Here is a 13,179-nt window from a genome sequence, read left to right on the forward strand (position 1 = left end):
GCCTTGAGGGTTGGATCCGGACATTTGGAGGATATGGGGTGTTGGAGCTTAGGTCTCGGGGGTTAGAACTCAAGGTGCGAGAAGGCGCAAGGGAGGTGTAAAAGAGGTATAGGCCTCGGACCCTTTACAAAGGGGGTGAATATCAAGAGTCCTCAGGGTGATCGTTTGAGGCTTATCTAAAAGCACACGGAGTCATGCCAACGGTCATCATGGGGTTACGCACGCCCACATTGATGGAAGATCTCGTAATAAGAGGAACACGATCTCTGCTTTGGCAGGACATGCCAATAGAACCGCCTCGCAACGCGAGTCGAGGTGGGGCGAGAAACGCCGGTTCATGTTGGACCGAGCCACGATGCAAAGCCATGACGCACGAAGATTGCCAGCAGATCAGATTTATGCTATGTTCTCTACGATGGTATGTGAAGATCATTTTGCAGATCCGAACATGGTTTATGTGTTCGATGATTACCTTGGAGTATTCGGAGATGGAACCCGCCTTGCAATGCCGAAGACAAGACTGCGCGCCGGACTCATCGTCATTGAAGCCTGGTTTAGGGGCTACTGAGGGAGTCCTGGATTAGGGGGTATCCGGACAGCCGGACTATATACATCGTCCGGACTATTGAAGCGTGAAGCTACAAGACTCAAGACTCCGTCCCGTGTCCGGATGGGACTCTCCTTTGCGGGGAAGACAAGCTTGGCGATCCGGAAATTGTATTTCCTTCCTTGTAACTGACTCCATGTAAACCCTAGCCCTCTCCGGTATCTATATAAACCAGAGAGGTTGGTCCTTAGAAGGCCGATCACAATTACAATCATAATCATCATAGGCTAGGTTCTAGGGTTTAGCCTCTACTATCTCGTGGTAGATCTACTCTTGTACTACTCATATCGTCAATATTAATCAAGCAGGAAGTAGGGTTTTACCTCCATCGAGAGGGCCCGAACCTGGGTAAACATTGTGTCCCTTGCTTCCTGTTACCATCAGCCTAAGACGAATAGATCGGGACCCCCTACCCGAGATCCGCCGGTTTTGACACCGACAATGGTTTCTTTTCTTTTATTTCTATTTGACAGTTTCTTGATGGACCCTCGAGCACCGGCCGAAGTGATGTCTATGGCTCTGGTCAAAACTGTTGAGGCTCGGGGTACGAAAAAGTGTAAGCACCCCACCGAGACTACCACATACAAGCTCAAGGCCATCGCCTTGTCCAAGGCTCCCTCTCCAGGATCCCTCATTAAGCAATTCCAGGTAATATCTATTCTTGATGATCTTTTTCTGGATATTGATCGTGTTTTTTCATCTAACACACAGTACTAGTACTATTAGTACAACTTTCTTGGTGATCTTGCATGTGATTTTTGTGTGCCAAATGATGGTTCTCAATTCCTCTTTTGACCAAAACATGCGAGAGGTTGACACTGATTTCTTATAGATTACTTTCAACTACTTTATGAACATCAATGCTACCTTTGAAGAGAGTATATTAGCCTCAGTAACTTGTGTTATGGATATTGCAAGTAATCCCTCTGCTCTCATGCCTTTGAAGACATTCTCTAGTGTCTTTGTTCATTCATGTCTGTGTGTATATGTAGTCTTATATGGAGTAAAATATCAAAAAGCATCTTATATTTCTAAACGGAGGTAGTAATAAAATAATTGGTTTCTGTTTGAATTAGAACCAGGTCCATGGTAGATATGAAGTTCTCCAAGTCATACCATGTGAACTGGAACACCTGAGGATGAGTTCTACTTCTAAACTATCCAGCTATTATGTCCTTGTCGCCACGTGTCCTGAACTAGTGTTTTCTTGTAGCAGTGTTGTCAGGCGTGTTCTCGAGGGTGAAATTCACCACCAAAATTTCTTGGTTGTTCCTTCGATTACGAAGGGTGTGGTTCTTGTAAAGCTTACGGAAAAATCTAATGTTGTCTGTCTTCATCGTCATGTTTATTTGTGGAAAGACCACTCTGTTAGGTTCTCCAAGGTTGACGAAATGGTGATGGTTCTGGTAGACATCTCTCACGAAATCAATGGCCTAGTCAGTTATACGGGGTTCATCCCGTAGGTCGTTGGCAAGAAATAGTCTGCAGAGTTTAATTAGTGCAACTTTGCTTGTTTGTAGTAAGTACTATTGTTCATTACTTGATTTGTGTGTGTGAACCCGGTATTGTTTAGTACTATCGCTTTTGTTATGCGGTGAGTCCTGAGAACAGTCTATGTTAATGTCTGTCCACTCAATTCAGTCTGTATATTTTGAAGTATCTAGATCATCTTTTTCATGAGGACGGTTTACCAACTATGGTTACACTCCAATATCTAGATGTGTTGCACAGTGTATAGCACCCACCAGGATTTCCAGTCCCATCGATGTTCGGTCCGTACGACTTTTCATGACCTTTGGGTTGTCCTGCTTGTGGGAGTAAGCGGGGGCCCTGCATGCCATGCGTAATTGGACGATCAATCTTTTGTTTAGAACTTGAACATAGTGATTTCCTGGTAAGGATTAACTCATGTCACATCAAGTAAATCTTATTGATTTACTGTCTAAATCTTATTGATTTAATGTCATGTTTTCTTACTTTTGCTGCAACTTTATGATGCAAGTTTTGCCATGTGACATTCATCACAGAATAAACCGTTTGGTTTGCTCTATGATGGTTATTTCTGCAGGTTTCAATTCTTATATCATGTCAAAAATGAAGGCACTGTCCATCAGTTATATTACTACACACAATTGGATTAGTCTGTTGTCTGAGTACAATCTGAAGCCCTATGATGAACTACAGTTTGGTTTAACAAAGACGCCACAACTAGTCATTCTCGCGTTTAAAAGAAATGAAGAAAAAGACTAGATCATGGTCACGGAGCCTACTCAAGTTAGAAAGCTGATCATAGCAGACCAGAGACGATCGCTGCTATGTCGCACATCGGTACCACCTTCAGCAATGGATCGAGCACCGGCACCATCTCCGATTGCACTTGCTCTAGCACTGACAGCGGCAGCAGCTCAGTCTGATCCACCTGAGCATTGGGCACCGACCACATCGGCGGATCAGGCTGATCTACTAGAGGATCGGGCATCGACACCGTCACCTGCTCCGACACCGGCACCAGCTTCACAAGGAGCACCATCTTTGGCAGCAGTAGCACTACCAGTCACACTGGCACGGGCACCAGCAATGGCTCCGTCACCTGCACCAACACTTGAAGTTGCACTTGCATCTGCTCCGGCCTGTGCAGCGGCAACGGAACCAACAGTTGCACCAGCAACAGACTGGGCTACATTTCGCACTGCATATACCAAAGTCCTTACAAAAACTGACATCTCCACCTTCTTGGTAAGCATTGGCCGCCCAAGTGCTTCATTCTTTTTTCTTTCCATGTTGTTTCACATGATTCACTGTGTTGATCTAACTGTTTGTGTATGTCTTCTTGTTTGCAAACAGAGAATTCCTAGAGCAATGAGGGAGTGGTTCAACAGTCCGGGTGACCGTGGCCAAGTTTCTCTTACCATGCGCAGCCTTGATGTGAGTGAACCTGCTTAATATACCGTAAGTACAAAGGATGGTCGCATGATGACTGATGCTAAAGGATGGTCAAGGTTCAAATCTAAATCAAATCTCGCGGTAGGGGATGATGTCAAAATCAAACTTTCTCGGCAAGGGGAGCTGGTCCAAATCAACTTTGAAATTCTTCAGCAGCAGCACGCAACTGCCGAACTAATCTATCCTCCGAGAGATTTTGATGTAATAATATGGCATGGTGAAACAAGTGTCCTGTGTGTATAAGGAGTACGATAATATTATTTATCACGTAGGATATCGTGAAAGAATTGCAACTCTGATTGCTGGTTAGGAACTGTTGTTCAATTTCGTTCTAACAGTTGTCGTGCTTTATTCAATTTTCTGTATTCGCCTTGTGACATCATCTAAAACCAGCGCCGTACCGATCACTTGCAATATGAAATGCGCTGAGTTAGAACACATGGGTCCCCAAACATGCAGGCCCACCGGCCTGTGGCCCAAAGTCCAGAACCATGAGCCTGTCTGAGTATTATATTCTCAGCTGAACCCCCATATTATGTTATATATATTCCCCTTGATTTTTCTTATGTATAAAGTTGTGATATAAAAGATTTTTATATTTCTTTACAGAGGGAGTATCTCTCTGTCAAAAATATATTTATGTGTAACTAGTTACTCCAGCCTTTCTACTTACTTTTGCTAATATGTGGGGCATTCAGCAAGGGGTCCACATAACATGCACCAAATTAGAGTGCACAACTGTGAGGTAGACTCACCCCGGTCGTAGTGCCGCGGTAATGCCTAATGAGCCATCCAATCACAAAAAACCCCACCTTTCCAGCTTTAGTAGTAAGCTGGATGGATGAAGCAACAATATTTCACCAGGCCTGAATCCCCTTCTCCCTCGTCTGCTTGTTCAGAAAAAAAAACCCTCTCAGCGATTGAATAGGGTTTTCTTATGGAGAACCATGTATGAATTCTTTATCCATCCCCGATAAATCCAAGTCCCTTGGTCACGGGTAATCCTAAGACGGCAGCCGCCGCCATTGATGCATTTTTCTTCCTACTGGATCTAGTGTGTTTCATTTGAAGTTCCCAAAGTGCGAGGACCCTACAGGTTTCTGCGCCCTCGGTGAGACGCCACACTGTTCCTTCTCATCCTAACACAGGATTTTAAAACACGCACAGTATGTTCCTAGAATCCTCTTTTCTATCCGGGAGGGTGGGGTTTTCTGCACATGTTGTTGATTAATTTGGAAATTTGGATTGCTATATTTGGATAAAAGGTACTAGTACCATGGTCAACACTGACGTGAAGGAGGAAATTATTTCTAGATTTGGATAGCGAATACATTGTGTTCTCATATTATTTTTCCTGTAGTGCATTCCTTGCTCTGCCAGAACACATGTAATCAAGATGGCTGGCCTTGCCATAACTGAATACACCAGTTTAATGGTCACATTGAAGACAAGCCATGGATATAAATTCTGAGTTGGGTTCATGAACCAAGAAGATCGCTACTTTTTTTATGACCGAACTTAGATAAACTTTCTCAAGTGTTATAGAATGAAAGTTCGCGCACGAATGTTGATGGAAATAGTAGAACTTGGTGTCATCTTCACTATGATCTTCCACCCCAACGTCGTTGCAGTAGTTCATCCATGTTAGTTTTGTATCCAGTTCTTGCTTGTTGCCTCGATTACTTCTTAATCCACCTATTATGTCTAACTTATCATAATTTAACTTTAGAAGTAGCAACGATTTGTGATTCCCTTCTCTCATGAAGATGCTACTTCTGACTAATATTTCTTATAATTGGTGGCATGTGTAGGTTATTTCAAAGTTAAGCAGGCTACTCGTTTGTTATTCTATAAGAACTCGACTATTACTGATGGCACTCAAGTTGACTGGGACGACATCCACAAGTTCTTACACTTTATTGGTCGTCTTGAGGTCCTTGTGGGGCGTTTCAATGGTGGAAGGCCACGTGGGATATGTGTGCTACTGCTGCACACGTTGAACATGTCCAACTGTGTTGAGAAACTTATGGTACGAGCTGTTTTCTGTTATATATGTTGTTCATAAACTCTTGTTTATACACAGTTTTACAATTGTGATCTTCTTGCAACAGAAACTACCCAGTTCTATTGTTCCTATATAGATGCCTGACCATGGTCAGGTCAGACTTGCGCTTGGTCACAACATGATGCTTATGTCAACCTACTCCATTCTCCTTGGAGGTGAAATGATACTTATTCATGGTTGGTCTCAAATACTAAAGGCCCATGCATCTTGGATAATAGGACAGAAGGTTATGCTCATGATTTTCCATGGCTCTAAAGAGAATATCCTATTTATTGACCACATTGCGAGATGAAGCCACTTTCCGAAGGTTGTGGATGCGCGGGGTGGTGCCTGGGCCTTGTCCTGGGGCTTGGTGGCCTCACCCTTGGTTAACTGCAGGCAAAGTAGCACTATTCAAGACGTGCTTTGTATGGTTGAACCTGTATAAGTAGTCATACTACTTTCAGCTATGGTTGTTAAGTGCCCCTGCTGGTTTCAGTTAAGGTTGTTAAGTACTCCTGCTGATTATACAGTCTGTCATCTTTCTTCAGTCTTATCTTCCACCACCCGCCAAAATCAAACCAACACCGGCGGGGCTGCCTGCTTCCGCCTCCCACGGCTGGCTGCGCCGCAGCACACGCATCGCCGCTCCACCGTCTCCTAAATTGTTAATGCCGATGTCCGAGGCCTCGCCATTGCTACCTCTTGAGCACTGCGTTGGTTTTCCCTTGAATAGGAAAGGGTGATGCAGCAAAGTAGCGTAAGTATTTCCCTCAGTTTTTGAGAACCAAGGTATCAATCTAGTAGGAGGCTCCTCAAAAGTCTCTCATACCTACACAAACAAACAAGAACCTCGCAACCAACGAGATAAAGGGGTTTGTTAATCCCTTCACGGTGACTTGCGAAAGTGAGATCTGATAGAGATAATAAGATAAGATTAATATTTTTGGTATTTTTATGATATAGATTGGAAAAGTAAAGATTCAAATAAAAGTAAATGGGAAACTTATATGATAAAAGATAGACCCGGGGGCCATAGATTTCACTAGTGGCTTCTCCCAAGATAGCATAAGTATTACTGTGGGTGAACAAATTACTATCGAGCAATTGATAGAAAAGTGCATAGTTATGAGAATATCTAGGCATGATCATGTATATAGGCATCACGTCGGCAACAAGTAGATCGAAACAATTCTGCATCTACTACTATTACTCCACACATCGACCGACTCCTGCCTGCATCTAGAGTATTAAGTTCATGAAGAACAGACTAACACATTAAGAAAGATGACATGATGTAGAGGGATAAACTCATGCAATATGATATAAACCCCACCTTTTTATCCTCGATGGCAACAATACAATACGTGCCTTGTTGCCCTTGCTGTCACTGGGAAAGGACACCGCAAGATTGAACCCAAAGCTAAGCATTCTCCCATTGCAAAAAAGATCAATCTAGTAGGCCAAACCAAACTGATAATTCGAAGAGACTTGCAAAGATAACCAATCATACATAAAAGAATTTAGAGGAGATTCAAATATTTCTCATAGATAAACCTGATCATAAACCCACAATTCATCGGATCTCGACAAATACACCACAAAAAGAGTTACATCGAATAGATCTCCAAGAAGATAAAGGAGAACTTTGTATTGAGATTTAAAGAGAGAGAAGAAGCCATCTAGCTAATAACTATGGACCCGAAGGTCTATAGTAAACTACTCACAACTCATCGGAGAGGCCTTGGAGATGATGTAGAGGCCCTCCGTGGTCGATTGCCCCTCCGGTGGAGCGCTGGCGAAGGCTCCAAGATGGGATCTCGCGGATACAGAAGGTTGCGGTGGTGGAAATAGTTTTTAGTGGTGCTCCTGGATGTTTTTGGGGTATGTAGATATATATAGGCGAAGGAGGTAGGTCAGGGGTGCCACGAGGGGCCCACGAGGGTGGGGCGCGCCTACCCCCCTAGGTCGTGCCCTCCTGCCTCGTGGCCGCCTTGGCTGCTTCTTGACGTCCACTCCAAGTCTCCTAGATTGCGTTTGTTCCAAAAAGGTCGCTCCCGAAGGTTTCATTCTGTTTGGAGTCCGTTTGATATTCCTTTTCTTCAAAACACTGAAATAGGCAAAAAAAGCAATTCGGGCTGGGCCTCCGGTTAGTAGGTTAGTCCCAAAAATGATATAAAAGTGTAAAGTAAAGCCCATAAACATCCGAAACGGGTAATATAATAGCATGGAACAATCAAAAAATATAGATACGTTGGAGACGTATCAGCCATCGTCCTCCGCACGCTTTGGTGTGTTCGCCGCGGCGCCGCCCTCTCGTGTTGTCAACATGGTCAACAAACAAGAGGAATTGGGAGAGGACTGTACGTGGAGAGGATGACAGTAGGGGCCCACCATGTCCATGACCGTACGCAAGGAAGTTCCTCATTTTTGTTATATATACTCCATTGTTAGCGTATAGAAAAAGAAATGCTTCGCCCTAGTGGTTTCCTGACATATGGGACCCACGACATTGTCAGCTTATATAGTCAATAGACAAGAGAACAACACAAGATCGGCTGACACCTGGGACGTAGCTACTCGAGCAGTATTTTTTTGTTATTGTTGACACGGAGCCCGGTTTCAACTTGGCCGTGGCCCGTCTAGCCCAGGCTTATATTTTACGTTCACCACATGACTAGCCCAGCTATTTTTTCTTTGTGAAAATGAGCCCAATTTATTTTTTTCGAAGAAAACCCAATCTAGGCCTAGTTATTTTTCTAGGCCTTGATGGGCTACAACTCTTTCAACACGGCTCCAAATCTTGAAAGTAATATGAAATGGGCTGTAAATATAAAAAAACAGACAATGGCAATTACTTTATAATTTCTAAAAAAATCGCATTTTTAGATGCCAATTTCACTGGGCTTTAACCTAATTTAAATATATCTCCAAATTACTTTAAATCTGGCTCGACATTTCGTTAGTAAAAATAGTTTGGACCCCAATGAAATACGTGAAATTTTGTTTCAATTTTTAACCCTCGCCCTAGCCAACAAAAAAAGATGGACTACAATAAATTGCATAAGAAGTTGCAATGAGCTGTAAATTATTGAAAAATAGGTAATGGTCTGACTTGTGGGCTTGTTAAGTTGATACGTGTGCAAGATTTTTTTACTTATTATATATGTTAGCAAACGATTCTAGTAGATGTAATCGTTGGATGTCAATCCAATGGCCGTCATGCTTCTTCAATCTCTAATCTTCTTGCTCCAGCCGCCAAATCCAGCAACGGTGGGACCGCCTGCTCCCGTCCCGTGGCCGGCTGTGCAGCCGCGCAGGCCTCACCGCCCCCTACTACTCCCACCGCTGGCCAGGCCATCCCTCTACTCACCCACATCCCTCCATAGATGTGGCTTCGCCACCTCCAAGTCATTCCCTTCCTGGGTCTCGCGGCTGTCCATCGCGCTGGTGTTCTCGGCACGGCGTGGTCAACGTTGTAAAAAAGACAACATTAGAAGAGGGATGTACATGGAGAGGCTGACAGTTGGGACCCACATGGTCCATGGCCACATGCAAGAAAGTACCTCCTTATTATGCCAAAAAGAATGAATCCTCCCAATGACAGCTGGGACCCACCAGCTATATCTTGGCACGGAAGGAAGTGCGTCCTTATTAAGCGGAAAATAACGAGTACTCCCCATGACAGCTGGGGCCCACCAGATTTGGAGGCTGACTTGTGGCTCTACTAAGTTGACGCGTACGGAGGGTGTTGTCAACTTAGTCGACAAACAATTCTATCACCAGTGGCTGTTGGATTGTTAACATCCAATGGTCGTCCTGCTTCTTCAACCGCTGATTTTCTTGCTCCAGCCATCCAAACCACTGCGTGCTCCTGCCTCCCGTCGTCGGCTGTGCTACCGCAGAGGCCTCACCACCCCCTACTACTCCCATCGCTGGCCAGGCCATCCCTCTACTCACCCAGACCCCCTGTTATTCTGCGGCGACGGCAGCCTCATACCGTAGCCGAACCAGTCAACCCTTGTACTCCTCTCTGTGTGGGCATCCACTACCGCGTCTTCCCCGGCTCTCCATCATCCCCTTCCTAGGCCTTGCTGTCGTCCACCGCCTTGGTACTCTTGGCGCAGTGTGGCCAATGTGGTGAAGGAACGACTTCCATCGGAAGAGTACTGTACGTGGAGAGGCTGACAGCTAAGTCCATGGCTGCAGCAAGGAAGTGCAACCATATTACGTGTAAAATAATGATTCCTCCACCTGACAGCAGGGACCCACCAGCTATATCTTCGAACACAAGGAAGTGCCTCCTTATCCTCCCTGACAGTTGGGACCCACCTGGTCGATGCGTACATAGCGTTGCCAATCTGGTCACGAACGTGTATGTACATACTAGTTGATCGGTCTGTCTGCAGGCTGCAACGATGAACCGTGGCCGAGTAAGGAAGGGCACGTGTCATAGTAGAGGCGCGGACATAGCATGTCATGCAGTCCCATCAATATCGTGTACATGTACGTACAACCAGGGTGCAAGAAAGTAAATATGGCCATGTACGTACATACGGGCGGGGTCTCGAACGCCTACTCGCGCATATGTATGGCCAGGGCTTGTGTACATGGAGAGGCAGCGGAGAGCAGCGACGGCGTCCTGTTCATGGCAGCAAACTGGCTAGGTCGGAATGTAGAAACTGCGTCGATGTGTTCATCAGGAGGCAACGAAATGCGTCGTGTTCATCGGGGGCCAACCGGCTTGGGCGGAACAGCCGAAGCAAGGCCTGGCGTACCGCAGAATGGAGGAAACGGCCTTGTGTTCAATCTCCTATGGTCGAAACAGGATCCTGTTCATCGGGAGGGGTCTAGCGTACCGCAAAACAGAGGTAGAAGACTTCTCTTTGACCTCCTACGATCGAAACGGGGTCCTGTTGATCGGGATGGGTGTGGCATACCGCAAAATAGAGGAAACGGGCTTCTCTTCGACCTCCTACGGTCGAAACGGGGGTCCTGCTCATTGGGAGGGGTGTGGTGTACAACAAAATGGGACTCCACGGGCTACAGTTCATTCACTGTCTACTTCCCTGCTCTAGCCTCCATGGGCTATTGTTCATCCACCGTCGACCTCCTCCGGCCTCCACCTACGACTTTTCATCCACGGCGTCTCCCTCCTGCCTCCACCAACCACTGTTCATCTAGCCTCCACCACTCCTCCACCGACTACTCTTCAACCGCTCCTCCACCGACTACTGTTTATCCAGCCCTCCACCGGCTACTGTTCAACCAGCCCTCCACGGGGTCCTGTTCATCCACCCCAACCGGTTCGATCAGGGTCATGTTAATCTAGCGGCAACAGCCTCTACTACCACAGGGTCTTGTTCATCCAACCCCCACAGGGAACTGTTCATCAAACCCCCAACAACACTCACTGTTCATCAAGAGGCGGCATCTTCGACCGGCTTCAGTTAGCAGCAATAGCAAAGGAATCGCTCGATCGGGTTCAGTTAACAGCCACATCGATCGATCTCTCGGGTTCAGTAACGCGTAGCCTGCAGTGCAATTGCTCGGGTTTAGTAAGTGAGCGCCTCTATCGGATTCACTTAGAGCCCAATGCCTCACACCCATGCGCGTATGTGTATGAGAGAAATGCACAATCCCTCCATGTAGCGACCAGTCTCAAACAGTTCGATCTCTGTGCTTTAGTGTCATCTCTGGATCAGTAATGCTGACACGCACAATACTTGAAGGATTTATAAGAGAGTAGCAATCACACACTTATTACATTGAATGCCTCCAAAAGAGAACTTATTACAATAAATATGGCCTAAGGCCATCTAATAACGATAACAGCGGAAGGCTTGGAGGATAAGTGAGTCCATCAACTCAAATGGCATCACTGAGTATAGAACCATGACCTAAGGCACCTTACTCATCGTTTGAAAAGTCTGCAACATGAACGTTCCAGCCCGAAAATGTGTCAACACATGGAATATGTTGGCAATGTAACACATAGAGAGTAATGAACAGAAATATGCTATACTACATGCATATAGGGCTCGTGGAAAAGCTCTATGGTTACAGTTTTGCATAAAGCCAATTTTTCCCTACTACAAAGGAATAAATTTTATTTAACTATCATGGTGGTTGTTAAACATTAAGAAGATAGACATCCTCTCAATCCCAATTAAGCATCATCATTAAAAACCCAACAATATTAATTAAAGAAACATGATGAGATTCACATGATAATCCAAGTACTAGATACTCAAGATGTCCATAACCGGGGACACGACTAACCATGATTAGTTTATACACTCTGTAGAGGTTTGCGCACTTTTCCCCGCAAGACTCTATGTCCTCCATTAGATTTCTCGCACTACATGGTGTTTGAGAAACGGATGACCGAGACATAGTCTTTTAGAAGCGCTAGCACCTTACGACCGGGTAGACAGTTACACCTACTTTCCCCTACATCTGCTAGTCTATCACTATAAGAGTTCGCACGACTTAATAAACTATGCTAGAGCCCATAGTAGCTTGTGGCTGCACACGAAAGTTTCTAGCATGAATAATCTTATGATCCCTTTGAGCCTGGGTGGCGGTCCATAAAAAAAACAGGCAATCGCTGGAATACCCAGGTGCCTCAGTCCACCCAGATGTGTATTAAAGTTTCCACCTTAAATAAGCCATTAAATAACAATCTCACATCAGTCATGGAATACACTCACCCAATCCACGTCTACTAGCATAGCAGGGCATAATAAGTAAACATAGAGTAACACCCAAGGGTTTGATAATAAAACAGGTAATAGGTACTACCTCATCTACTTCCCGAAACCCACATATTAATCAGATCCTAATCATGCAATTGTTTGGGGATTGATCTAATGCAATAAAACTGGGTAGTAAAGAGGAATGATCAAAGTGTTACTTGCCTGGCTGATGATCCGTGAAACCTAGAGATTCAAAGTAGCAAGCGGCGCACTCCGGGTACACTATCGCAAACAAACAAACATACAACAAGTAATCAACTAATGCACGGGTAAAACTCAAATAGGAGAACTAACCAGAAAGTTCAACTTAAGAACTCTGGTTTGCAAAAAGAATCAAATCGAACGAAGAACCGAAACACAAACGGCAAAAGAAACAGGCTTCATTTACTAATCTGGACCTAGGTCAAATTTTACAGAAGCAAAAATTAGTTTGAGTTGGTTAAACATAAAGAGGGTTTCGGGACGAAACTCTAGGCGCTTGAATCACCTGATTCCGATAAACGAGTGAAAAGTTATACTAGAACGAAAATTGGATCAGAATTCGCGATCAGAAATAACCGCGGAAAGTCCAAAAAAAGGGAAAAACTGACAAACAGATTAACGAATGAACGTTTGTTAACTAAGATTAAACAGTGAACTCGTCCGTTAAAACGAATGAACGGCCGAACGATCGCTAAATAAATAAACCAAAAAAATCGATCTATTAAAAAACGAAACAAGGGTTTCTAAAAAAACCGGATCGGGTTTAAAAAAAATACCGGACCACGGCGGCGGCGGCGGCTATACCTCCGGCTCTGCTCCGGCGGGGCAACGGGACGGCGCGGGGT

The sequence above is a fragment of the Triticum dicoccoides genome, chromosome 7B (genome assembly GCF_002162155.2).
Source record: "Triticum dicoccoides isolate Atlit2015 ecotype Zavitan chromosome 7B, WEW_v2.0, whole genome shotgun sequence".
Taxonomy (NCBI): Eukaryota; Viridiplantae; Streptophyta; class Magnoliopsida; order Poales; family Poaceae; genus Triticum; species Triticum dicoccoides.